The sequence below is a fragment of the Dasypus novemcinctus genome, chromosome 11 (assembly GCF_030445035.2).
Source record: "Dasypus novemcinctus isolate mDasNov1 chromosome 11, mDasNov1.1.hap2, whole genome shotgun sequence".
NCBI lineage: Eukaryota > Metazoa > Chordata > Mammalia > Cingulata > Dasypodidae > Dasypus > Dasypus novemcinctus.
The window spans coordinates 69,125,916-69,153,856 of record NC_080683.1 but is presented as its reverse complement, the minus strand read 5'-3'; positions in this window follow the sequence as shown (position 1 = coordinate 69,153,856).

Sequence of the window (27,941 nt, the reverse complement as noted above, 5' to 3'; positions counted from 1 at the left end):
TCTGGGCAGCTGCATCCATTTCAGCCCCCATGGACTGGGCTGTTAGACACATTCTCTGATGCCATCCCTGCCCCTAACAGGGGAGATTGGAGGGATAGCACACCCTCAGCCTCTCCCAGCAGCTGCAGTGGCTTATGGACCACATGGACTGGATTGGTGGGCAAGCCCATGGATATATCTCTGTCCCCATTAGGATAGAAGAGGGGCCATGTTTCTTCAGCCTCTCCAAGCAAAGCAGGAGATTTCAGCCCACGTGGACTGAATGTTGGACCCTCCTGTGGATCTCTTCCCCTGACAGGGCAGAAGGGGACAGTGCTCCCTCAGCCTCTCTGGGCAACTGCAGCTGCTTTTGACCTGGACACATTTTTGGTTCCATTCCTGCCCCTGACAAACAGTGCTCTCTTACCCTCTCTGGGTAACTGCAGTCACTTTTGACCTGCACAGACTAGATTGTTGTGCATACTGGAGGCTCCATTTCCATCCTTGGCCAGGGAGGAAGGGGCATGGAACTTCATCAGTCTCTTGAGACAACTACAGTTAGTCTTGACCTGCATGGCTTGGATTACTGCACATGGCTGTGACTCCATCCCTACCTCTAGCAGGGGAGAAAGGTGGGAGAAGCTTCACCGTTGCTTGGGCAAAATGGACAGCTTCTGCCTCCGTGTCTTACAGTACCAACCATATCCTCAGCTCTTATTCTGCAATCAGTAAGGGAAAAAGTACAAGAAACAGATGAAACAGTTGAAAAAATTCAGATTAGCTAAACACAAACCACTATAAAGTTCCAAATTACGTTGAACCTAGTATCAAAGAGGGGCTATAACACAAAGCCAATCAAATAAAAATCTCTAGACTAAAGAGAGAAAAGGGGCCTAGAGTAAACAAATCTAGTAAATCAGATGCTGATGATATACCAACACAAAACCACAATCCATACCAAGAAACAGGAAGATATGGCTTTGTCAAAGGAACAAACTAAGACTCCAGATGATATAAAGTACTTGAGACAACTACCATAGATCTTCAAATGAACTTCCTTAATAATGAGATAGCTAAAGAGATTAACAATTTCAAGGAGACAGTGGGTAAGCACAAAGAAGAATTTGAAGGCATACAAAAAATATCACATCTTATGGGTATGAAAAGCATAATAAATGAAATTAAATGTATATACTGAAGGTATATAACAGCAGATTTGAAGAGGCAGGAGAATGATAAGTGAGCTAGAAGGTAGGGCCTCTGAACACAAAAATACAAAAGAACACAAAGAAAAGAATGGAAAAATTGAGCAGGGTGTCAGGGTAATACAGCATAAGAGACATGCAAACATATGTGTCATGAGTATCCCAGGAAGAGAAAAGAAGAGAAGGGAAAAGGGTCAGAAAGAATATTTGAGGAGATAATGGTAGAAAATTTCTCAGCCCTTTTGAAGGACATACATATTTGTGTCCAAGAAGTACAGTATGTCCCATCTGAATAAATCTTAATAGACCTATTACAAAACACATATTAATCAGGATGTCAAATGCTAAAGATAAAGAAAGAATCCTGATAATAGCAATAGGAAAGGGCTTCATTACATACAAGGGATGCCTAAGAAGATTAAGTACAGATTTATCATCAGAAACCATTGAGGGAAGAAGGCAGTGGTATGATATATTTAAGAAATTACAAGAGAAAAACTTCTAGTCAAAAGTCTTACATCTGGCATGAGTTTCTTTCAAAAATGAGGGCAAGTTTAGAGTAGTCACAGAAAAATATAAACTAAGAGAATTTATAAACAAGAGATGGCTTTGCAGGGCATACTAAAGTGAGTGCTGCAGCCTGGAAAGAAAAGACAGGAGAGAGAAGCTTGGAAGAGATTCTAGAAATGAAGATTATATCAGTAAAAGTAAATAAAGGTTTAAAAAGAGTGGTGAAAAGATATGACAGATAAAACCCAAAGGTCAAAATGGGTGAAGAACTGCCTTTACAGTACTAATAAGGAATATTGTTGGACTAAACTCCCAATCAAAATACACAAACTAGCAGAAAGGATAAGGAAATAAAAACCATATATATGCTGTGTACAAAAGACTGCCCTTAGACCCAAGGATGCAAATAGATTGAAAGTAAAATTCTGGAAAAAGATATTCCATACATGCAGTAACTTAAAAAATAAAAGTTGGAGTAGTTATACTTATATTGGATGAAATAGACTTTAAAAGCAAAGCTGTTACTAGAGACAAGGAAGGTCATTATACACTAATAAAAGTGTCAAATCACCAGAAGGTAATAAAAATCATAAACGTATATGCACCTAACCAGGATAACCCAAATTACATGAGGCAAACACTGGCAAAACTGAAGGAGGAAATAGATGTCTCTACAATAATATAATCACTGGATAGATCATCTGGGCAGAAGATCAACAAAGAAATGAAACAGACAGCTCTAATAATATTATAAACAAACTAAACCTAATAGATATATAGAAAATATTCCATCCCAAAACAGCAGGATACACATTCTTCTCAAGTGCTCATGGATCTTTCTCCAGGATAGACTATATGTTGGGTTACAAAACAGATCTCAATAAATTTCAAAAGCTTGAAATTATACAGAGCACGTTCTCTGATAATAATGGAATAAAGCTGGAAATCAACAATAGGCAGATGAGGGAAAATTCACAAATAAATGGATATTTAACAACACAGCATTAAGTAATCACTGGGTCAAAGAAGAAATTGCAAGAGAAATCAATAAATATTTTGAGATGTTTGAAATTGAGAACACAACATATCAGAGCCTAGGGGATGCAACAAAAGCAATGCTGAGAGGGTAATTTATAGCTCTCATTGTTTATATTAAAAATTAGAAAGAATTAAATTCAAGGACCTAACTACACAGCTGGAGGAACTAGAAAAAGAATAGCAAAGTAATCTGAAAGAAAGTAGAAGGAAAGAAATAAAAAGAATCAGAGCAGAAATAAATGAAATTGAAAACAAAATAGCAATAGAGGGAAGTGGACTTGGCCCAATGGATAGGGCATCCGCCTACCACATGGGAGGTCCATGGTTCAAACCCCAGGCCTCCTTGACCCATGTGGAGCTGGCCCATGTGCAGTGCTGATGCATGCAAGGAGTGCCGTGCCATGCAGACATGTCCCCTGCGTAAGGCAGCCCCACGCGCAAGGAGTGCACCCCAAAAGGAGAGCCGCCCATCACAAAAGAAAGTGCAGTCTGCCCAGGAATGATGCCACATGCACAGGGAGCTGACACAACAAGATAATGCAACAAAAAGAAACACAGATTCCTGGTGCCGCTGATAAAGATGGAAGTGGTCACAGAAGAATACACAGAGAGTGGATACAGAGAGCAGACAACTGGGGGGGAGGGGGAGGAAGGGGAGAGAAATAAATACAAAATAAATCTTTAAAAAAATAGCAATAGAGAGCCAACAAAACCAAGAGTTGGCTCTTTGAGATCAACAAAATCAACAAACCCTTAGCCAAAAACAAAGACAAAAAAGAAAAGAAGCAAATAAAATTGGAAATGAAAATAGGGACATTACTACTCACCCCACAACAATAAAAGAGATTGTAAGAGGATACTATGAAAAACTGTATGCAAGCAAGCTAGACAATGTAGATGAAATAGAAAATTCCTAGGGACATGCAACCAACCTACAGTTACCCTCAAAAACATAAAATTCCTCAACCACCCAATCACAAGTAAAGAGAATGGAATAGTCATCCAAACAACAACTCCCCAAAATGAAAGGCCCAGGACCAGATGATTCCACCAGTGAGTTCTACCAAGCATTCAAAAAAGATTCAATACCAACCTTATTCAAATTCTTCCAAAAAATTGAACAGGAAGACTACCACACCCATTCTATGAAGCCAATACTACTCTAACACCAAAACCAGATAAAGATATGAAAAAAGAAAATTTTAGACCCATTTCCCTGAAGAAAAATAAACACAAAGCAAATCATTCCCATGAAGGTCATAATCCAATTATTGACATATAGTGATAAAAAGAAAAGCAGCTCAAGATAAAAGGCATATTCTGTATAGAAGAACAAACATGAAAAAATCAAAGACATCTCATAAAATATGTATTTCAAAAGACAAAAGAATGGCATAATTAAAATGATTTGAAAATAGTTTCAACCATAAATCTTGATTTCTATATTTGGAGGAATAGGCATCTGAAATTAAAGTAAAAAAAATTTGTAGGAGGAAAATGTTAATTTGTTACCAGCATCTCACTACATTCAATGATAATGAAAGTATTTAAAATAAAAAGAAAATGGTATCACTTGGGAAACTTGTATTTATATGAAATAATTAAAAGCACTAGAAATAGTAAATATGTACATAAATTTAAAATATATTTGTATCACTTTAATTTCTTTAAAAGCTATTCTATCAATGTAAGTTTTAGAACATATGTACAAATAAATTACATAATTATATGATAATAAGACATATGAAAGGACAGAGGAAAAAAAGTATTTTAAAACTTTACATATTATGTGTAGGAATATAATATTATTTGAAGTTAGACTATGATAAATTAAAAGTGTATAGTCAATACACAAAATTTTTGCTAAAGACATAAAAATGGGTATAGCTAATGAGCCAATATTGGAAATAAAAGTGAATGCTAAATATTCTTAGTCAAATATATGGTAGTAAAAACGAGGATAGAGGGATTATGTAGATCAAGGGTTTGAGAAAATTGATTTGTAAAGGATATAGCATGATCTTTTAAGGGAAAGACTTGTTCCATAGCTTGTTTTTTGGTGGTGGCTACATGAACATATTCTTTCATTAAATAATTATTGAACTCTATGCTTAAAGTATGGATTTATTGTAAATTATTAATTTATAAGGTCAATTTGAAAAATAGAACAAAAAAGGACTCTAAAATGCATTTCTTTCCTAAGTACCCAGTAGTTCAGGTAAGATTCCAAGCTTATATTTAAGACAGAGTTAAATCTTATATTATGGCTACTATATGACCTCCCAAGAAGTGATCCCTCATCTCAGTAGATATCCCTTGCATTACCTTCATTCTTAATTGAAATCTGTACAGTACAGCATGGCAGACATCATTCCTCTGGGATAGGAAACACATGGCAGTGGAGGTTTCCCCTAAAAGATTGAGGTTGAAAAGAATGTATCATAACAGGAAGATAAGACATCAACATAAATATTCTACCAGGTTTACCAGATAAGAGTTTTTCTAGGACAGGTAATCCTGGTCAAATACAGATAGGCATCATGGCAAGAGAAAGTAATGAGTTCTATTTAGGAGGGAGAAGTCATGTATAGCATTCATATGGGAAAATGAGATTGTATTTAGGTAGCAAAATTGCCTCTGACCTTGTGGTGGGTAGTGGTTTCTTGGAACTTAAACCTAAAGCATATGCAACACAACAAAAGAAAAACTAGATAAATGGAACATCCTCAAAATTAAACACTTTTGTACCTCACAGGACTTTGCTAAAAGGGTGAAAAGGCAGCTTACTCAATGAGAGAAAATATTTGGAAGTCACATGTTAGATAAGGTTTTAATATCCAAGATATGTAAAGAGATGTTATAACTCAACAATAAAGTGACTAACTACCCAACTAAAAAATGGGCAAAAGAGTTGAGCAGATATTTGTCCAAAGGAGAAATACAAATGGCAAAAAAACAACACATGAATAAAAATGTTCAATATCACTGATGATTAGGGAAATGCAAATCAAAACTACAATGAGATATCATTTCACACCTATCAGAATAGCCACTATTAAAAAGACTGAGAACTACAAGTGTTGGAGAGGATGTGGAGACATAGGAACACTTAATCACTGTTCATGGGAATGAAGAATGGTACAGCCACTGTGGAGGACTGTTTGGCAGTTCCTGAAGAAGTTGAATACAAACTTCCCATGAGACCAAGCAATACCACTACTGGGTATATATACCCAAAAGAATGAAGAGCAGTGACATGAACAGACATCTGCACACTGATGTTCATAGCAGCATTATTCACAAATGTCAAAAGTTGGAAACAACCCAGGTATACATCAACTGATGCATGGATAAACAAACTGTGGTGTATTCACACGTTGAACTACTATGCAGCTGTAAGAAGAAATGAAGTCGTAAAGCATATGATAACATGAATGAACCTGGAGGACATTATGTTAAGTGAAGCAAACCTGACACAAAAGGACAAATACTGTATGATTGCATTATTATGAACCAAATATATTGTGTAACATATTGCATGATTAAAATATATATATGTATCCAGTACATTTAATTGAGAAATTAATGTTTTTATTTAACTGTGTTTTCTTTTTATTTTTTAATTATTGGTTTTATTTTCTATTATTAATGTACAAAATAAAGTTTAAAAAATTTCCATTGACCAGAGGTTTAGAAACACTCATAAATTCTGTTTGAATAAGAGGGCCAAAGGAGACTCAATGGAAGTGAATGGTCATGATGTTTTTCTTCTCTGTTCAGTGATATATACATCCAGGACCTAAATTAATGTGTATTAGTCAGCCAAAGGGGTGCTGATGCAAAGTACCAGAAATCCGTTGGCTTTTATAAAAGGTATTTATTTTGGGTAAAAGCTTATAGTCTCAAGGCTATGGAAAGTTCAAATCAAAGTACCGTAAGTGATACTTTCTCACCAAAGTCAGTTGACACGTGCTGAAGCAAGGTGGTGGGCGATCTCTGCCTGGTCTCTCAGGGCTTCCTATATCAGTCTCTGGTATAGGATTCATTTCTTTCTGGGCCTTTTCAGCTGCTCAGCTGCTCTGTTCTCTTCAGTTGCAAACTATCAGGCGAATGGCTCATTTCTCCCCAGGCTTTAGGTGTTTGAGCCTTCTTTCTGTCAAATGACTAAGTTCTCTCCTCTGGCATCTCTGGAGCTCTCTCTCTCTCCCCTTGTATCTCCTTGACTGAGTGTCCATTTATATCAGCCCATCAAGGTGGCAGGGAATCAATCTGAGTCATGCCCTTCTGACATGGTCTAATCAAAGCCTAAACTTAACAGATAATTTAAACAAAACATGTAGGCTAAATCTAATGCATTCAAAGGGTATCACACCCAGAGGAATAGATTAATTTACAACATAATCTTTCTCTTTTTGGGATTCATAAATAATCTCAAATTGCCACAGTCTGTAAGCACATAAAAAGCACTCAATAATATTAGTTTAATGAATAAATTAATTTGTAAAGATAGTTGATAACAAAAAAAATAAGGCAATGAAAATGAAATTCATTTGATATTAATTCTAGCACAGTGTCTGGCACATATCACCTTCAATACTTTCTGGCTTTAATAACTATTATTTCACAATTTTGGCTAAAGTTGGTTCTGCAACAACTGAATTCCAGGATCATCCAAAACTATCATGGAACATTTTTCAAAAAAAGAATGCATAAGGCGAATTAAAGCAGGAGAATTGTAAGGAAGTCATTTTAACTATTTAAAAATGTCTCAGTTCCAATCTGTTCACATTATATTTAAGTGCTTTAAGGGGAATACCACTTTAACTGGAAGTTCAGAGATAAACATAAGTTAAAATAAAAAAGTGTTCAGTATTAAATACAATGATGAAAAAGGAGAGAAATTACATAAGTATCTTCTTGTAATTTAGTCACTCAAAATAACTACCTTATAAATGAAAGGAAGTTGTTAAAGCATCTGGGTAAAAGAAAAGGGGAACCTCCATAGCAGTATCACTCTTCAACCTATTTAGCTATGCCCCTCTTCCAGGCCCTTATCCCCTGTGCTTTGGCATGACTTTCTCAAAATGTTCTAAGTCCCGTTCTGATGTCCTGGACTTGCCAGAGGATAGCACTGTAAGAACAATCGTACTTAAGTCCTGACTAGGGCCCTTCAGGAGCTCTCTGATTGTCTACCATATCCTACTACCTCTGTCTATCAGGTCGACCAGACACTGTGAGAAGCCCTGGGACCCATAGATGGGGCCATTTTAAGACACTGTGGTCCTTCCAGGTCAAGCAGCATGGTTTTTCCAGTTTCTAATTTCTTTCCAGGTATTGCACAATATTGGGCCTCCAGAATGCTGCTGACATGCCGGTTTGGGGTGATTTCGACTTTTCACAGACAGGGCCCTGGCTAACCGCATGCCTCTATCTTTATTCTTCCAGCTAAAAGGAGAAAGAGAAAATGATAATAAAATAAGAAAATGATAAATTGACAATACCTGAAAGGAGATCAATAGTGAAATAAGAGAAGTCCTATTATAAACTTACCATGCTATAAATAAATGTCTTTCTTCTAAGTTAGAATATATTCTACTGGTATACTGAAAATCCAGATAACTAGATTAAACCAAAAATAAGGCATTTGAAAACCAAAACCAGGTTAAAATTGGAAGTGGTTAGAAAAAGCTGTGTAGTCTGAGAACAGAAGTCATTGTTTCTTAGTACTTCAAAGTACAACCACTCAGTGATCAAGAATACCTTAGCAATAGAAAATAAACCAATGTACATTTTAAACCAATGGTAACTGAAAGAGGCATAGGTCAAGGTTATTTAATGAGGCATCATGTCATGTGTAAATGTTCCTAGATCATTTAAATATTGCCTTGAACTATTTATGCATGATGCATGCAACAAATATTTTTTGTTCTAAGTACATCCTATTGCATGTTTGATTTTTATATTAATGAAACATTAAATTTCTTTAAAAAGAATAAAGTAAAAAACACATATTTCATTTTTTGTTTTGTTTTTTATGTTTTTTCATTTAAAAACATTTATTGAAGGATATCATTTATACTTGAACATATATATAAATAACTGTATAGTGAAAATCATGAACTTAAAAATATTGCATTATTATGGAACATTTGTAACAAATTATGAAAGACTAGAGACAAAGCATTACTACTAACTATAATCCACATCTTATATTTGGTATATTTCCCCCCAACCTACCCTATTGTTATTTTTTGCTCAGAAACCATACAATTTACCTAAAGTATACAATCAGTGGCATTTGTATAATCACAGATTTGTGCATTCATAACTTCAATCAATATTAGAAAATATTCATTACTCACACATAAAAAAAACCAAAAAACAAACCACTATAATATCTGTATGTTAACACTGGTAATTGCAAATCCTATGATGTTCTTTCACCACTTCTATTCATTTTCAAACAACTTTTTTTATATATGTCAGTTTTGGAACACAAAGAGGTCATGCAGGCAAGAAGGTAGAATATACCCAGATACTTGTACTACTCAATGCATCACTAACATAATGTCATAACTTTGAGAATTGACCTTGAAAATAAGCCACTTAGAATATTTAACTTTGAATGCGTCAGTGTAAAGAAGTATTTGCAAAAGAGTATAGGAACAGGGAGTCAAAGAGAAGGAGCCCTTTTGGGGGAAAGGATCTACACCTTGAAAATATATTCTTCTTAAATCCCCCTGTGTGTTAGGTTCTAAGGAATATTTGGATTCCTTTTGAAATACATATAAATATTTCCAATTTGGTGGTTGCTTTTGCTGTTTGGAAGCGTAATACAGAATGCCTGAGAATTCTGAATAAAATTTTACCAGAGAAAATTTTGCCTTTGTCATAAGCACTGAAGAGCAGGTTAAGTTCTTATTTATACATTATCATTGACTGGGGGAAGTGCTATTTTGTATACTTGGATATTTTCTAGAATTCATCTTTCTGAATTAAATAGAATTATAATTCAAAATGCAAAATATGGAACAAAGAATATTTTGGGACCTTGATTTGTGAAAAAGATCACAATATAATTATAGTATTATTTTATTACTGATAATACATAACATTTATTTAGAGAATGTGAAAATCTGTCTCAGTTTGGCTATAGGAATAGTTAACATGGACACATTAAATTGGGTGTGATAGATACTGAGTTCATTGAAGAAACTAATCCCTTTACGGAAAATTAAATCGAACTTGAAATAAGGAGTATCTTTTGCCATGATATATTGAATGTAAACATTCACTCATTAATAATTAAATCTTATTTTTAAAGATTTTTTTCTTAGTATATCTTTTTTTTTCTGGGAAATAATAAATTCTGAGCACTTCCAGAGAAAATATATTCTTATATAAAACATCATAGGCATAGGTGCATGAGAAAATGTGCTAGAGACATAAATTCCAAGTACATTAAAAAAATAACAAGAAACTGCAAATATTATATAGGATGGCCTTTCCTCAAAGGAACACTTGTTTCCAGAAAATGTGATGTTATTATAAACAAAGCAAGCTACATTAAAGTGATTTTTCTGAGAGTAGAGATATATGACATGTTCGCAAGCTTTGGAGGGTGCATTTTAAATATTTTTAATATATTGAGCTTTATATATTGAATTTTTTTGTTTATGAGCTATTTTAGTTGAAACTGTTTTCAGGATGAAGGATATTGAAATTGAGGTTGATGATTTAAATTGGCAATTCCATGTTGACATTTGCCTACTAGCTAAATTCTACCACCAAAACGATTCCATCATGTCTGTAATAAATAATAGAATTCTTACAGAAAAGATTGATGAAATTAGGTTCTCTTTCTCTAACCACAAACATTATTTCTATGCGCTTTGTGCATTTTTAATTTTTATTATAATTTTATGCTTTTTAAATGGGGCTTCTGCCTAGAAAGAGTTAGCTCCTGGGATCTCTACTGGTTATCTCATTTGCCACTCTCTGAAATCACCCATGAAGCATGCTCCGAAACACCCCCACTGAGACATACAAATTACCTGTCTACTTATGGATGGGAGAACTCTGAGGGAAATGTGCAGCGAAACTAAAGCTCGTGTTTTTGCCAAAAGCAAAAATGGGACAAATAGCAGAAACTTAATTTATCATGTAAAATTTCCTATTCTGGTATGAATTTCTTGAAGCTAAATTAAGCAATCTTTTCTAGTTCTATGATGCTAAGGCTTATTGCATTTAACATAGATAAATATTTAAGTAATGCCTTTTCTTTTTTTTTTTAAGTTTCTATGCCTGATGGTAAAACATCTATTTAGAAGGTGAGGATACTTTATCTAATCAGTGTGACAGTGAAGATAAAGTAAACCTAGTTGATCTCCTACATGTTTATTGCATAGACTATTGGATAAATACAGATATGGTTTTGAAACTCTGCTTACGGATATCTTTCTTTTGATAATATGCTACTAATTTCCATATGTTCTCTTCTTTCTTCTTCCAAGGATGATCTTTAGGATGTAGTCAATCCAACTTTTTGAGGGAATAAAACTCCTGTTCCTCTTTTGCATATTTAGTAAAGGATAAAAACACCCCTCAAAAAATATCTGAAGACAGCATCACTACTGTTAAAGTCAATGGGAGATCAGATTTTTAGAAAATAAGCCATTGTTTTCCAAATGGAATGCATAAGATGATTCTTTTGAGTTAGGAAAAGTAACAGAAGATATTTTTATACTTACTTCATTATTTATGAATTTCTTTCTGTGTATATTTTATTATATTTTATAATAGTCATAGCATATTGTCATAGAGGAAATACTATATTAATGTGCTTAAGGGTCTACTTCAGGAACCTGATACCTAGGTCCAAATTCTCCTTTCATCGCTCACTAAATAACTGGCTTTTTTAAAGTTACTTAAAATGTGGATGATAACAGTAGTAGCCTCTTGGGCAATATAATGTTTAAGTGAGTTAATATTTATAAAGTACGTAGAACAATATATTTGGTATGTTTAACTATTATTAATAACATTATAAATATTACCAGTATATAATTTATAAATGACCAAATACACATATATTGGCTATACATATATCTCAAAACTTTTAAAAGTAGGACATAATAAAAATTTAGAAATCATTAAAACATGTACACTGTTAATACAAGGATCCACAAATATCAGGATTATAGGTCTTAGAGGCAGTCATCATTATATGAATGATTGGAACAGGAAACTTATTAATTGAATGTATACCAAATCCTCTGATGAAAATGTTCTCCTTGCTCAGATGTGCTGTAACAAAACTAAAAGAGGACAGTGCTAGATTTGCTTCAGACTCTGCCAATTTCTCTTTATGTGATCATGGACAAATTATTTCAGCAATCTGAAAAACACTCTTTTCATCTGATGAATTGCAATAATAATATTTTTCTCACAGGGTTGTTGTAAAGATTAAACAATTTGTTACATATAAGGATCTAAATATATTGCTTGCCACATAATCAATGTTTTTAAAAAATCAGTTTGATTTCCCCCTTCTTGTGACTACGAAAAGTCTTACATTCCTCTTGTCCTCAGTAATAGGAATTGATATTGGTAGAGACCACATTATAATATTTTATTTTGCATTATTTTGCCTACTCAATTCTATATAATCTTGAGGACATATCATGAGTATGTTTGGATGAACTTATGGAATAGGATCAGGAGGAATATGTAGGTATTTTCCATGGGCATGTTAAATTCATCAAAGCCCATTCCTTATGAGGGTCTTCCCAGGTTGAGCTGTATCTCACTTTAGCCCCACTAGCAGCTAATGTGGGGTTGTCCATTACATTACTTATTTGACGTGCTCCCTCAATACACTGAGGCTCCAACAACTACATTAATTTTTATGCTTTGTAGCATGGAGGTATGGGAAATGTCAGACCTATTTCCAACTTCTAAGAATGAACTGGGAAGGAAGAACCCCTATCTTTTCATTCCTAAGCACAAAAAACTTTGGGTCCCTTTCAGATCTGCATATGGGCTACTCCTAAAACCAGCTGCCTCCAGAAATCTGTAGACCAGCCCCCATATTCAAGTACATCTCCTCGCCTTTAGGAATCAAAGTTCAGCACCAAGTTCCCCAAGAGAAGAAATAATTTACATTTAGGCAACTAGAATGTTCTCAGAGATGTCATTCTCTCTCCTTTAATGCCTAAAGGTAGAAGATACCAATCTCAGTTTCCTTGTGCATAGAAACAGATTGGGTATCTCATACCAAGATCTGAGCTCTCTTAGAAGATAGGGTATGAGAATTTAATAACCTTTTCTTAGTTGTGTGCTGTCACCCATATTGTAACATATGGATAATACTATCATATATATACACACACACACACACACATGCACACTAACATACACACATATACCCATTTATACTAAATATGAAAGTTACATCATTAGAGAGATATGGTCAGGAATAAGGGATGAAGGACACAGAAAAAGAAGATGACAATACTCATGGGTGCTGAAATAAATATTTACTTCTTAAAAAATGTTCCTGCAATTGGCCATAAATGTAATAGAGAACTTAAAAATGTAAAATTATGCATACCTGACGAGATATTTATAATGGCAGAGAGACTGATATGACAGTTCAAAATTGATGATTTCTAATTTGGCACATTGGGTTTGAGATACCTGGAAATCTGGGCGGCAACGTGCAGTCAACAACGCCCAAAACCAGATCTGTGGGTCTAGGTTCAGGGGAAAGTTTATAAAAGTAATTGACATACAGGTGAACATAAAAACCCTAAGCAGAAATGAGATATCCCAAAGACTATGTGTGAAGGTAAAGAACCAAGACTGACTCATACCAACCTTTAAAGGCATTCATAGATGAGAAAGAACCTGAAGGTAAGTGATTGTAGACTTAATGAGATACCATAGAAACTAAGAAAGGGTAACTTTTTAGTAAATAGAGAGTAGGTATTAGTCTCAAGATTTCCAAAGAATAAATGATTGTATAGAATATGTTGAAAGATGAACTAGTGAGTAATTGATAACTTGGTAAAACATAGTTTCAAAGAAGTAATGGTGAAGTAAACTATAAATTAATGAGTTAAGATTAAAATCACAGTGAAAATGCAGTGACCCAAAATGGTTGGATGTTATTTATAGCTTTTGGAGATTTGGGAGCTTTATAAGAATTAACTCATAGCCCATCAAGGGATTTACAGAAATGTGTTTAGAAGGTAAAATATTTAGTCGTAAGTCTGATTCTTTCTTATACATTCCTTAATTTATATCAGTGCACTGAATAATTTAAGTCAAGAAAGTAATCCAGCATTTTTGGGTGATATGATGTGAAATATTGGACAAAAGATATGGTCATTGTAAAGAAAAGAACTAATGGTCACATGTTACTTGATATGTGGTCAAGGACATATCTAATGATCAAGACAAGTGCTAAGCTGTTTCTGAGGAAATACATTTTGAAAACCAAACCATCATGGCTGAAATTATGTGTGGATGAAGTGTGGAACACTATGATTAATGCAGTTTTATTTGAGCTGAACCAAGAGTTAACTTCACCCATAAAATCTTTTTCCTTTCAACTTGTCAGTGAGGTTTAATTTAAAGTTCAGAGAGTCACAATTCCCTTTAGAAAGGTATTTAAGTAAAGTTTGAGTACACATGACTGTGAGTGGTGGTAGCATATTAACTCCCATTTAAGTCATTTAAAGCTTAGATTAAGTCATTTCTTTCTCAGTGTTAGTGAGTTGAGTCCATGTTAGGAAAAGTGAACTGATGGGAGAAGACTTTGGACAATTTTTTTCTTGGTTAGTGGGAAGAGAAGGACATCAAGAAATAATGGGTGAGCTAGGAAGAAATATGATTACCTTCCTATTCTAAGCAGTTTAATGCTTGCTCACATTAATCAGTAGGAGTGAGGAGCCTATGAGGATTTAGTTAATAGAACATAATAATTGGTGTTATTAAAGGTAAATTAGTAGCACAGAGGAGTGGCACTTCACATAACATGTCTTTCTGGATTAGATGATTTTTGAGCCAAGTCTTAAGAGAATTACTACATTGATATGGAATAAAAGAAATAATGAGTGCAGACTTTGAATACCATTTTAAGCATACATGGCTTCCAAAAGAAATACCACACATTATCTCAACTGTTAGAGAGCACCAGTCAGTTATTATAACCCATCATCTGTGGCTTTTAGTGGATAAATCCATGCAGAAGATGAAGATTGTGCTGTTGTTGAAGCTTCAGCTTGAGGTAGAGTCAGGTTTATTTTTAGTCTTCTTTCCTCATGTATTTTTAGTGTTATTTATTTTATTACCCCATTTATTTTCATGATACAATCAGTATGTGCTGGCTTATCATTTACCTCCAGTCAGGGAATCTGCAAGTTTTTGTGTAAGTGAAATTGTCAAGGACTCTTGACCTCAAGGAGAAAGAAATAACTGTTATTTTGTTGCCTGATGAACTAAGTACTGGTCATCAAAACCAGATCTTTAGATCCTCGAATGAATGGCAAATGAGCCTTCTGTAGATCTTGGGGTTAACTGATTTTCCAAACACTATGTTAGTCATTTGGTAATTTATTACACCCCCACACATTAAGATTTATGCTTTAAAAAAAACCCTTTAATGCTTATAGTATACCCATCACTTAAGTTACAATGATCTTTGGCTCAGTAACAACTGAAACCTATAAAACATAGTCCTGTTCAAAATGCTAGCAAAATTTGCTAAGAATTAATACCTCTTTTATAACACTTACTTCCTAAAATTTAAATACCACCACACATGGGAAACTCTTCTCTTGGGAACCAGGAAAATGTCAGTGGAATGCTATAACCCAGACCAAGTCCCAAATCTACACTGGAACCTTCAAAATCTCTATTTTGACATTTCCTGGGCTTGGTTAATATTAATGTATATAATTAAATTACTCTACTAATGAGATAATAAGCCCCTTGAAGGCAAGCATAATTCTCATTTTTATATTTAGTATAGTGTTTAGTTCAGAATCTTTTGCAAGTTTTGAGTTGAATTAACAAGAGCAAAATTTTCAGAACTCAGTTTTTTCTAGGACTATTTTTATAGCATGCTATCACCTAAAAGGTCATATCCATTTATTATAAACTATTCATATCTGTTTCATTATTCAGAATACAGTTAAAAAGTAGAACCTATCTCAGAACCATTATATTATTAAGCAAAGCCTGCATTTATAATTACAGGTCCTCAAAATATCTAGCATGTAGGAAAGGAACTACTATAAAACTTCAATATTTTACATCAGACTCCACTGTATTCAAAAGCGGGAAAAATCCAATTTCAACTTCACTTTTCATGGAAAATCAGTGCAGATTTAACAGAGGGCAATGTCTCTGTGAAGGAATTCATGATGTAGTTTTAGAAATTCGCCAGGCATCAATCACTGGAACTGAATGAGAGCTCTATGATGAGGTGTGGAGGAAATATAGTGTGAAATAGTAGAGGTATTGACAAGAATATACCTTAAAAGCAATCAATGCTTGATGATTGGAAAGTTTCCTTTACTCAAAAGAGTCTAGAAATATCAGTGAAATATTCAGCTGAGCTGCAATGCAGCAAATAATAGGGGAAATAGATGATTCATTTAAAGTGATATGAATATTACACAATTTAGATTTGTTTTAAGGTTTAAAAGAGATTACTAATGTTTTTTTGATTATAGAACTTATATTTCACACATGGACCCCATGATTTTGAAGTTTATATCTTCTAAACTGAATATATTAAATTGCTTTTAAATTTGTTTAGTTTACATTATTCCAAGACATTGCCAATCAAATATTCCAGTCAACATTAGAAAATTAGTGTTTACACAGTAAATAGCAAAACTTAAATAATTAAGGAAATTAAAAGTACAATACTTTATCTAGACTATATTGATTTAAAAATCTTTCAGTCCTTTTGAAATTTTGCTACAACTTTCTGTCCCATATACTATTGAAATTTTAGACTCTTTTAAGGATCTGGGGATCTCTTATGAAAACAGTATACTATAACTATTACATTTTTATGCTTTTATTATACTATTTCAAAATATATCAATACTACCTTCAGTAAAATATAAATTATGGTAAACATCCTCCTTTCAAAATACTTTTCAAAACTTATTTAAAAGCTCATTTTTTTCTAATGAGAAATGAAAGACATTATTTCCTGCCTCGTTGTGTGGTTGAAGACACAGATGGAATACAGAGGTGTGCTGATTGATCCAGCCAATCTTTCGTGTGTGTGTGTGTGTGTAGTACTGGAATCTCTAGCAGCAGGACACTTGTTTTGATTTGATTTAACTGTAGGGGAACCAATCAACAATGTACTAAGTTACAGAGCATTTTAGGTTGAAACATGTTGTCAAACATTATCACTTCTAATGCCCAGAACCTTTCAAAGAAGTAAAAGGAGGAGTTATTATTATTTTGTTTTATGCTCAAAGAACCTGGGGCTAGGTGAAGTTATCTGAATTTCATTTTTAAACCTATGATCAGTAAAAGAAAAAAACAAACAAATTTCTGATTCCTCATTAAGTTTCCTATCCACAGAGATGAATCTGCAAGCTTCTTTATCTAACAGCGCAGATTTTCAAGCTGGTTGACTGGGTTCAAGGAAATGGTCTAAGGCTATGAAACAATTGAATTTTCCCTGTGAAACTTTAATTGATGTGCTTGGGGACTCAGCCTCTGACCTAGGCTTCATTATCACCATTGCCAACAAAGTACATTGAAGAAAACTAATGATTTTTTTATTCTTTTGGGATAGAGAATAGAAGAAACGGATCAAAAATGTGAGTTGATGTTAAAAAATATTCTGGGATAAATTTAGTATATCAGAGCTGGAGCAGCATCAGATTCCCATATTGTGCCTGAATTTACCAGCTCCTAAAAGTGTGAAAAAGGCTTAGAAACTTCGTAGATACCTCAATGCCCATGATCCACCCACTTTAGGGTGTGATTTGAAAAGCAAATGGTGTGTTGATGGCATTAAAAAAGGTATAAAAGACATTTTAATGACAGTATAATCAAAGATTATACACCAGCTGTCACAACCAAGGCAACCATAGTAATTGTGGGTGACCAGAAGGCTTTCCAAAATAAGCTTCTTTTAAAGATTCATTTAAAACTGTCACCAAGAGGCTGTTGACATTTTAATTTTTTCTTCAGATCGAAAGTCGTTATTTTATTTCTCTTTTATCTTTTCTTTACAGAACAGTACAGCTCAATGTATTATCAGTCTGCTCTAGAGTAATTAGATACAGAAGCATAGAAAAAGGACAATATATTTGCATGATGAATACTTTTATTAAAATTAAGCCAATTTTGAAAGCATGTGTTAAGACAACTGATTAATAATATAGTTTGTTTTAAATATTGCTATAGAGATTGTTATGCATTCAAAATGAATATTCATATCACTAATTTGGTTAGTAACATCTCTTAATATTTGGACAAATAATTCTGTGATCATAAAGGCAATTGCTAATATTCATATCTTGTTGTGTTTAATTTATAATGATGCTTCTTAAGATATTGTTATATTTTAAATAGTTTTGGCTAATAAATGATAAAAAATACACCAACTATGGAAATGGATGAACACTATTTTCATATTTTACATGTTTAATCATATATAATAACATCACTGAAATTATACTATATTTCATTATGATAGTAAAGTATTTTGTATGTTACAAAATACTTGTAAATTTTTTGTATTTTTTTCTCACAACACCGTAGTAAAGTAAGCAGGGACAGCACTAGTTATATTTTACAGTGGAATCTGAGACTCAGAGAAGATGTTTCTATTTCAGAGTATAGTGAAGAAAGAGTATACCTAAAACTTAAGCTTGGGAAATCCTCACTGTATCAGATTGAATTATATACCCAGAAAAACATGTTCTTAATCTTAATTCATTCTCATGGAAACGAACCCATTGTAAACAAGAATTAAGGTGTGGTCAAAAGAATCTAAAAAGAATCAAGATGGGTCTTAATCTTATTACTGGAGGCCTAATAGAGAAAGCCTCTGGGAGAAATCCACCAGGGATGGAGGTGGGAGAAAGAAGCTGTAAATCAGCAAAATCCAGCATAGAAAGAAAACACTGACGTGTGCATTGCCATGTGGTGGAAAAACCAAGCAGCAAGGATCACCAATAGTCAACCCCAGAATGTCACTGTTGTTGGGAGAAAACATCATCTGGCTGACACTCAGTTTTGGACTTTTCTTAGCCGCAAATCCAGGAGCCAATAATTCCCATTGTTTAAGCCAATCTACTTTATATATATATATATATATGTATATATAAATATAAAACGAGCATTTATATACATATATACATAGATACATATATGTATGTATGTATACATATATGTATGTATATAAATGCTCATTATATATTTATATATATGTGTATATATGTATAATGAGCATTTATTTTTCTTGCATTATTTGAAGATACATAGATCACAAAAAAATGTTACATTAAAAAATATAAGAGGTTCCCACATACCCCATACTTCACCCCCCAACTCCTCCCACATCAACAACCTCCTTTATCATTGTGGAACATCCATCACGTTAGGTGAATACATCTTGGAGCATTGCTGCACTGCATGGATTATAGTTTACATTGTAGTTTACACTCTCCCCCAGTACATTCAGTGGGTTATGGCAGGATATATAATGTCAAACATCTGTCCCTGCAATATCATTTAGGACAACTCAAAATCCTGAAAACACCCCACATCACATCTCTTTTCCCTCTCCCTGCCCTCAGCAACTACTGTAGCCACTTTCTTCACATCAATGCTACCATTTCTTCCATTACTAGTCACATTTGTTCCATAGTAGCATATCAGTAAATCCACTCTAATCCATATTTTATTCCTTCATCCTGTGAACCCTGGGACATTTGTTTTAACAGCTGGGAAACAGACACTTACCAATAGATAGTATTGTCAGTTTGTTTGATTAGTTTGTTTGAAGACATTTTAAAAGTAAACAGTAGTCTGATTGTGGTTTTAATTTGCATTTCCCTAATGACTAATGAGGTTGAACATCTTTTCAGCTGTTTATTTGCTCACCCACTGTATATCTTCCTTGGTGAAGTGGCTGTTAAAATTTTTTGTCCACTCATTTATTATGTTGCTTTCTTAGCGCTGAGTTTTGAGAATTCTTTATATAACCTGCATGCAAACCCTATGTCAGATAAATGATTGGCAAATATTTTCTTCTAGTTTGAAGTTTGTCCATTTATTCTTCTTACAGTATCCTTTGAAGAACAAAAGTTTTTCATTTTAACGAAATAGAATGTTAACTTGTTCTTTTATGAATAGTGCTTTTTGGTATAGTATCTAAAAAATCTTTTTCTAATCCAGACTTCTAAGAACCTGTCTGATACTTTCTTCTAAATTTTAACATATTGCAGCTTATTTGTAAATCTATGATTTATTTTAAGTTAATTTTTGCCTAAGGTGTAAGAGTATGGTTTTAGGTTTGTTTTTATTTATTGGGTTTTTTTTTTTCAATTTGATTTCCAATTGCTCTGGCAATGTTTGTTGAGAAAGGCTATCCTTTTTCTATTGCACTGCCTTGCATCTTTGTCAAAAATCAGTTGTGTATATTTGTGAGTCTATTTCTAGATTTATGTTATTCAATTTGTCTTTATTTTATTCAATTGTCTTTCACCAATATCACACTATCTTGATTACTGTAATTTTGTATTTATAAGTCAGATACTGTGGGTTAGTGAAATTCATTCTTTTCTTTGCCTTCCCATATAATTTTTAGAATAAGCTTATTGATATTTGCGAAAATTATTTATAGGATTTTGTTAGGAATAGACCACTTTACAAAGGAACAGTATCTATAATGAGATTAAGTCTTTGAATCAAACCTCCTCAATTTTTTGGGTCTCCTTGATTTCTTTCAGCTGTGTTTTGTAGTTTCCGGCATACAGATTATGCACATATTTTGTGAGATTTATGATTAAGTTTTTTCTCTTTTTTGATACTATTCTACATTGGAAGCAGAATTAGTCTTTATTTTATCATAAAACTGTCTGGAGGCTAATACAGGCTACATTTCCTGATTCATTCAGTGTTAAAGAAGAAGAAGCTGAACTCAGAGAGAAGCAGGAATGAGAAAAATAAGAAAAAGAGAGCAGAGAGATTGAGAGGTGTGTTAGTCTTGGAAACACAGAAGTCTATGCAATCCAGCTACAGTTTGAGTTGGGGTTCCATATCTTATGTGACCAAAACACTGGACCACTTTTATTTTGCTCTTTGATCTTGCACAAATGGCACTCACCATTGATCCATTTTATCACTTATTAGAAAAAGTAATGCATTTTATGGAATTGGAAAGTATCAACTTGAATATGCTTTCAGAATGGGAATCAGTCATTTATTTCCAAGTCAGGGATAGTACACAATAACCTTTGACACTTTGTTTTAAGATTATGTAACTTTCTTAATTTTGAAACCTCTTAACACTGAGGTGCCAATTGCCTCTGGACAGGAATAGTAACATCTACAGAAGAGCATTCTCAACACTAATCGAATAATCTAGTATGACTATTATGTAAGAAAAAACATCTCCTTATCAGTTTTATAGCTAAACATTAATAATTGTAAGGACTATAAGTATTTAATTAGTTCCTATACTCTAAATCATAATTCTACCTAATTATTTATGATCACACACTTGTTTCAAAGTTTAAATGAGCAAAAATGATAGCTAATAATTTGAGTCATTTGCAGATTGTATTACACAGTCCACACTAATCCTGTTTCATGGGGTTAGGGACTGGGTCCTAAATTTTTCTGTATATTAAATTAAGTGTGACCAGAAATAGAGAAACTCACCAAGGAAGGCAAATGATGCAAAATTTGTCAGTTGACTTCTCTGTTCATAAATTACATCTTTTATAAGGAAATTATTATTTAAAGATTTATTTACATTATAAGTTTATCAAAATCCATGAAGCATGTTTTGAATTCTAAATAGCCAATACTAAGGGACTATTTTTTAAAAAGAGAAATGAAAGTTAACAGTTATATGAATATTAGGTAGCTCTTACAGTTGAGGGTAATACATATATTAAGACATATGAGTTACCCTCCAGCATGAATGCTATATTCAAACCTAGGTAAAAAGTAAATGGCTTTATATTTTATAATATTTATAAAATTGACTATGTATCAAAATATTAACTATATTTATCTGCTAAGATTGCTTTTTGCTTTTATATATTTTAAGATATTACTTAAAATTTTACTTTTAGGAAAAATATTTAAAATTCATTATAATTTTATTATTCAACCATCCAGTTTTATTTAACAGGTTAGTCTTTGGAGAAAGATAAAGATTATTTGAGTCACAGTTTTTAAAATGGCTTAAGGTATTCTTATTTCTATTCTAAAATCATTGAGGTAAAATTCATAGGTAAACAATTTTATAATAACTATAATTTATGTAAAATTATAAACTTTTATTCCATATAATGTGGTCTATGTTCATTTTAGGACACATTAATTCACCTGAGCATATTTACATCTTTTGGTATCTAGGTAACCTGGAAATTTTATTTGATATTTAAGTTTTGGGGTTGGTTTTTTAAATGTTTTTGAACATGGACTGAAGGTAAATGACTTCCATAAACTTAAAAAAAATCCTGCAATTGGTAAATATAAAATAAAAATGTCAAGATTTTGTTTTATTATTTTACTTTTCCTTTTTCAGTCATCTGTCTTGGCTGAGAAACAAGTGCTTAAAATAAAGTGTCAAATAGTCATACATTCTAAGAAGAGTAGCCAGATCATCTATGTAGAATTTACTGAGAGAAGGCTGGAAAAACTGCAGTGCCATTTAGTAAACCTAGAGGAATATTTTTGGGTGAATGGTGGAAGAAGGACTGCCTTGTATGCTGCTTGCTATAAACATTCCTATTTGATCAAGAAAGACTGTGCCCTGGCCAGGCATTCCTACTATGATGCAAGACCACTCCATCCTTAATATTCAACTGGGTCACCCATATGTTCCTGAGAGATATGGGAGCAAGGTGTACCAGGCTAATGCTGATTCTCATATATCTTTCTCTGCCTTCAGAAATAAAATTCTTTTGACTCTAACCCAAGATTAACTGATTTTCTGCTACATTGCTTAAACAGTAAAAGGCAAGTATGGTAAGATCTGAAAAACTTTAAGAGTCTTTACAATATCAGTAAATACTCAAAATAATACATTAATATATATATATATATAATTTCAATACTTACCAACAACTATTTGATAATATTCAATAACTGTGAACAAAATTATATTGTTAATCGATATATATCTAATAATAGATCTATATTATTAAGAAAAAATACTCATCAATCTGATATATCCTACCTAACATCCATATAAAATATAACATTTGTAACGGAACACCGTTAGAAACATTTTTACTGAAATTAGAAATAAGGCAAGCACATCTGCTACCAATACTTCTAGTCAACATTAGAGTGGAACTCCTAGCCAATGAGCAAGAAAGGAAAAAACATAAATGGAATGTGTAAGGGCCAAGAAGAAGAAGCAAATATTATTTAAGGTGATAAGATTTTTGAAATAAAGATCCAAGTTAATTATTAGGAAAAAATTGAGTGTGTTAGGTAAGAAGTAGCAGGGAGGTCAATATAGAGAAATGAAGTATATTTGCTTTTGCAAGTAAAAACAGAAAATATAGTTAAATATAAAAGATATTGTTAACTGCAGTAATAATAAAAAATCTGATAAAGCATATGCAGGATCTTTAGAGAAATCGACAAAAATTTGAAATTAACAAAAATTCCAATGAATGGGGATTTATATCATGGTGTTTGATTAAAAGATACAATCTTGTAAACAATAGATTCACCTAAAATTAATCTATAAATTCATTGTGATTTTACTAGAAATCCAAATTTTCTTAAAATTTAAATTTATCAATATGGTTCTAAGAAAATATGAAGAGTAAAGACCAATTATATACTCAAAACAATCCTAAAGAAAGAGGCAAGTCTGGAAACTTTCCTCTGAGAAATCAATATTGATTAGGGAAATTTAATGAATAATTTCAGCATACTGTTAGAAAACTATTTGACCAATAAATTAGAAAATGGATCAACCCATCAAATATAAGATATTGTCTGATACTGTTTGATATATGATAGCAATGACATTTTTGGAACAGTTGGGCAAAGGTGGATTATCTAATAAACTTTTTCTTAACACATATGTACATACATAAAAATGAAATTAGATCATTAACTCATACTACATATAAAAGTAATTCTAGGATTAAATTAATTGTATTAAATCTAGGAATTGTAGACTCACATATGGCAATTAAAACTGTAAATCAAAAGAAAAACAACTATCTACAAGATCTCAGGATTTCTTGGAGCTCACAAAACCTTTATAAAATGTAAAGAGAAAGGTTAGTAAATTTGATGATATTAAAAGAAAATAAATTGTATCAAAAGACAATGTTCCATAACAAGGTAACATGTTTATAATAGGGTGGTATATGGGAATCCTGCATTTTATAAATAATTGTTCTATAAACCCACAACTTCTCCAATAAAGAAAAAAAAGACAATTGATAAAATACTAGATATATGGATAGGCATAAGAAACTAATGTTTGCATTTATGATCTTTAATATACATATGATTGCTAAAAGGAAAAATTAAAACTGTAGAGTTTCAACATATGTCAAACATATGCAATATAAAGAGGGAAGGGAAAGGGACCATATTGTGGTACGATTTCTACATTCATTGAAGAGGTGAAAATAATAATTCTAAAGAGGTTGGCAAAAATTCAGTGTATACATTGTATTAAACACTCTTCCCTACATATTCACAAAATCTTCAATATAGCAATGTTGGTAGGATAAAAGAAGAAGACTTGAAAAAGTTATAACAACAAACACTGATCAAAAGAAAGCCAAATGGGCCAAAAGGATATAAGATAGAGTAGACTTTAAGAGCACAGAAAATTCAAGAGATATGGAGGAGTATGATACTGTGATAAAGGAATCAATTCTCTGGGAAGAAAGAATAATTATAAATATGTATGCACCTAACAATATCGCATCAAAATAATTGGAGCAAAAATTGAGAACACTGAAATGAAACTAGATAAATGTATAATTATAGTTGGATAATTTCAGACTTCAATATACGTAGTCAGAAAATCAGCAAGTGTATAAAAATATAGAATATCATGAACCAAATATATCCATTTGATATTTATAGAACACTCAAAACCAAAAAACAGGAAACATTCTTTATCAAGTACACATCAAAATTCATCAAATAGACCATTCCCTTAGTCATAAAACAAATGTAGCAGGTTTAAAATAATGGAAATTATACAAAATATATTTGCTAACTATAGTTTTATATGTCTAGAGATTAATAAAAGAAAGATAAAAGGGAAATACTGCCAAATACTTAGAAATTAAGCAATGTTCTTCTATATAATTCATTGGAAAAGAGCTCTCAGAGGAAAAAGAAAATATTTTAAATTTTAAAAAAAGAAAGTGTATTATATCAAACTTTATAGAATGCAGATAATAAAGTGATTAGAATTGCACACTGATGTTCACAGTGGTATTATTAACAATTGCCAAAAGGTGGAAACAACCCAAGTGCCCATCACTAAATGAGTGGATAAATACAATGTGGTACATACATACAATGGAATATTATTCAACTGTGAAAAGGAATGAAGTTATGATGTATGTTACATCATGAGAATGCCTTAAAGGCATCATGTTGAATGAAATAAGCCAGAAACAAAAGAACAAATATTTCATGACCTCACTGATAAGAAATAATTTGAATATGCAAATTCTAAATAAAAAGCTAGAATATAGGTCTCCAGGGACCAAGAGAAGGTGGAGAATGAAGAGTTAATGTTTAATTGGAACACCATATCTGTTTGGGGTGCTGGAAAGTTTAGATGGATAGTATTGATGGTGTTGCATCACTGTAAATTTAATTAACACCATTGAATTATATAGCTGCAAATGGAAAAAATGGCAAATTTGGGGTTGTATATATGGTATCAGACAAAGATTTGTTTAAAAAACAAAATACAAAACTGTACAACACCAAGAGTGAACCCTTATGTAAACTATGGATTATAGTTAATAGGACAGTTAAATTAATATTCTTTCATCAATTGTAACAAAGTCATCACACTAGTGCAAAATGTTAATAACAGGGAATCTGTGTGTGAAGGGGGAGAGGTTATATGAGAACTCTGTACTATCTGCATGATTTTTCTATAGCTCTACACTACTCTCATTAAAAAAATAGGAACATTATAGTACTAAATATTCATATTAGAAAATAATCAAAGTCTCAATCCAACAATCTTAGGTTCTACCTTAAGGAAATAGAAAAAAATGAGGAGCAAAATAAACTCAAAGCAAGCAGAAGGAAAAAAATAATAAAAACAAGTTCAGAATTCAGTGTAATTGAAATCAGAAAAAATATATAGAAAATTAATAGAACCAAAAATTGGTTTTTTGAAAAAATCAATAGTGGTAAAGCACAAGCCAAAGTTACATAGACAAAAAGAGAGGATAAAAGAAATAATATCAGCAATGAAAAAGGATGCCATTATAAATCCCACAGATATTTAAGGAGCATTAAAAACTATCATGAGAAACTCTAGGTATATTTACTGGACAATTTAGATAAAATGGACCAATTACTTAAAAGTCATAAAATGCCAAAATTCACCAAAGAGGAAATTAAAAGCTCAAATAGCCTTACATTTATTTTAAAAATCAATAATCTTGGTTAATCCCTTATGAAAAAGGAAATTTCAGGCCAAGTTATTTTAGTTGATAAATTCTAAGAAACATTTAAGGAAGAAATAATAGCAATTCTACATCATTTCTTAGAGAAAATTGAATATGACCAGCAATACTCTCATACCAACACATGAAAAGGGCATATGAATAAAAGAATTTTAAAATTAGGCAAATACCTATCCTGACCATAGATGTGAAAATTGTAACAAAAATTTCCACAAATTGAATCCATCAATGTATCAAAATGAAAATGCACATTTATTGAATGGTGTTTACTCCATAATTCAAGATTAGTTTAATATTTGCAAGTCAATCTATGTAATTTGCCATTTATACAAAATAAAAATAATAATCATATGAATTTCACAAGAAATAAAGAGCAAGCATATGGCAAAATCCAAAATGTCTTCCTGGTTAAGTATAAACAGTCAATAGAACAAAATAGAGAGCCTGAAAATAGATGTGCAAAAATGTGATCAACTGATTTTTTAATCAATTTTATTGATAAAAGTTAATAAAGCATACAATTCATCCTAAAGTGTGCAATCAATGGTATTTGCTATAATGACATAGTTGTGCATTCATCACTTCAATCATTAGAGCATTTTCATTATTTCAATAATAATAATAAACAAAAAAACAAACAAGAAAATTCCTCACCTCTCCATCTCTCTATGCTCCTCCCACTGTTCATAGCTGCTCTTTCTTATTCTACCCAAAGTGTATAATCAATGACTTTTAGTATAAACACAATGCTGTACATTCAGCATCTCAAAAATTTTAAAACAATTTCATTACTCCAAGAAGAAAGACTTCAAACCCCTTAGCATTCCTTCCTCTGACTTATGTAACAACTAATCTCCTTTCATCTTTACAAATTGATTTATATTTACATTCTTTATAGCTGACATCACACAATATGTAGTACACTGTGTCTGATCTCCTTCACTTAGTATAGCGTGATATTTTTTGTCTGATATTAATAGATCAATTGATTTTTTATGAAAGTTCAGCTGGAATTCCCTGGAGAAAAGACAGTCTTTTCCAAAATTCTGTTGATACAATTGAACACACATTTGTAATAACCTAGGTCAATAACTCAAAAACTGCATCATAGATATAACATATGAAGCTCGAAACTTTAGAAGGTAACATAGGAGAAAACATTTGTGACCTGGGATTAGGCAAAGAGCTCCTAGATATATTACTAAAAACATCATTGATAAAAGAAAAATAATAAATTTGACTTCATGAAAATTAAAAATATTTGTTCTGCTAAAGA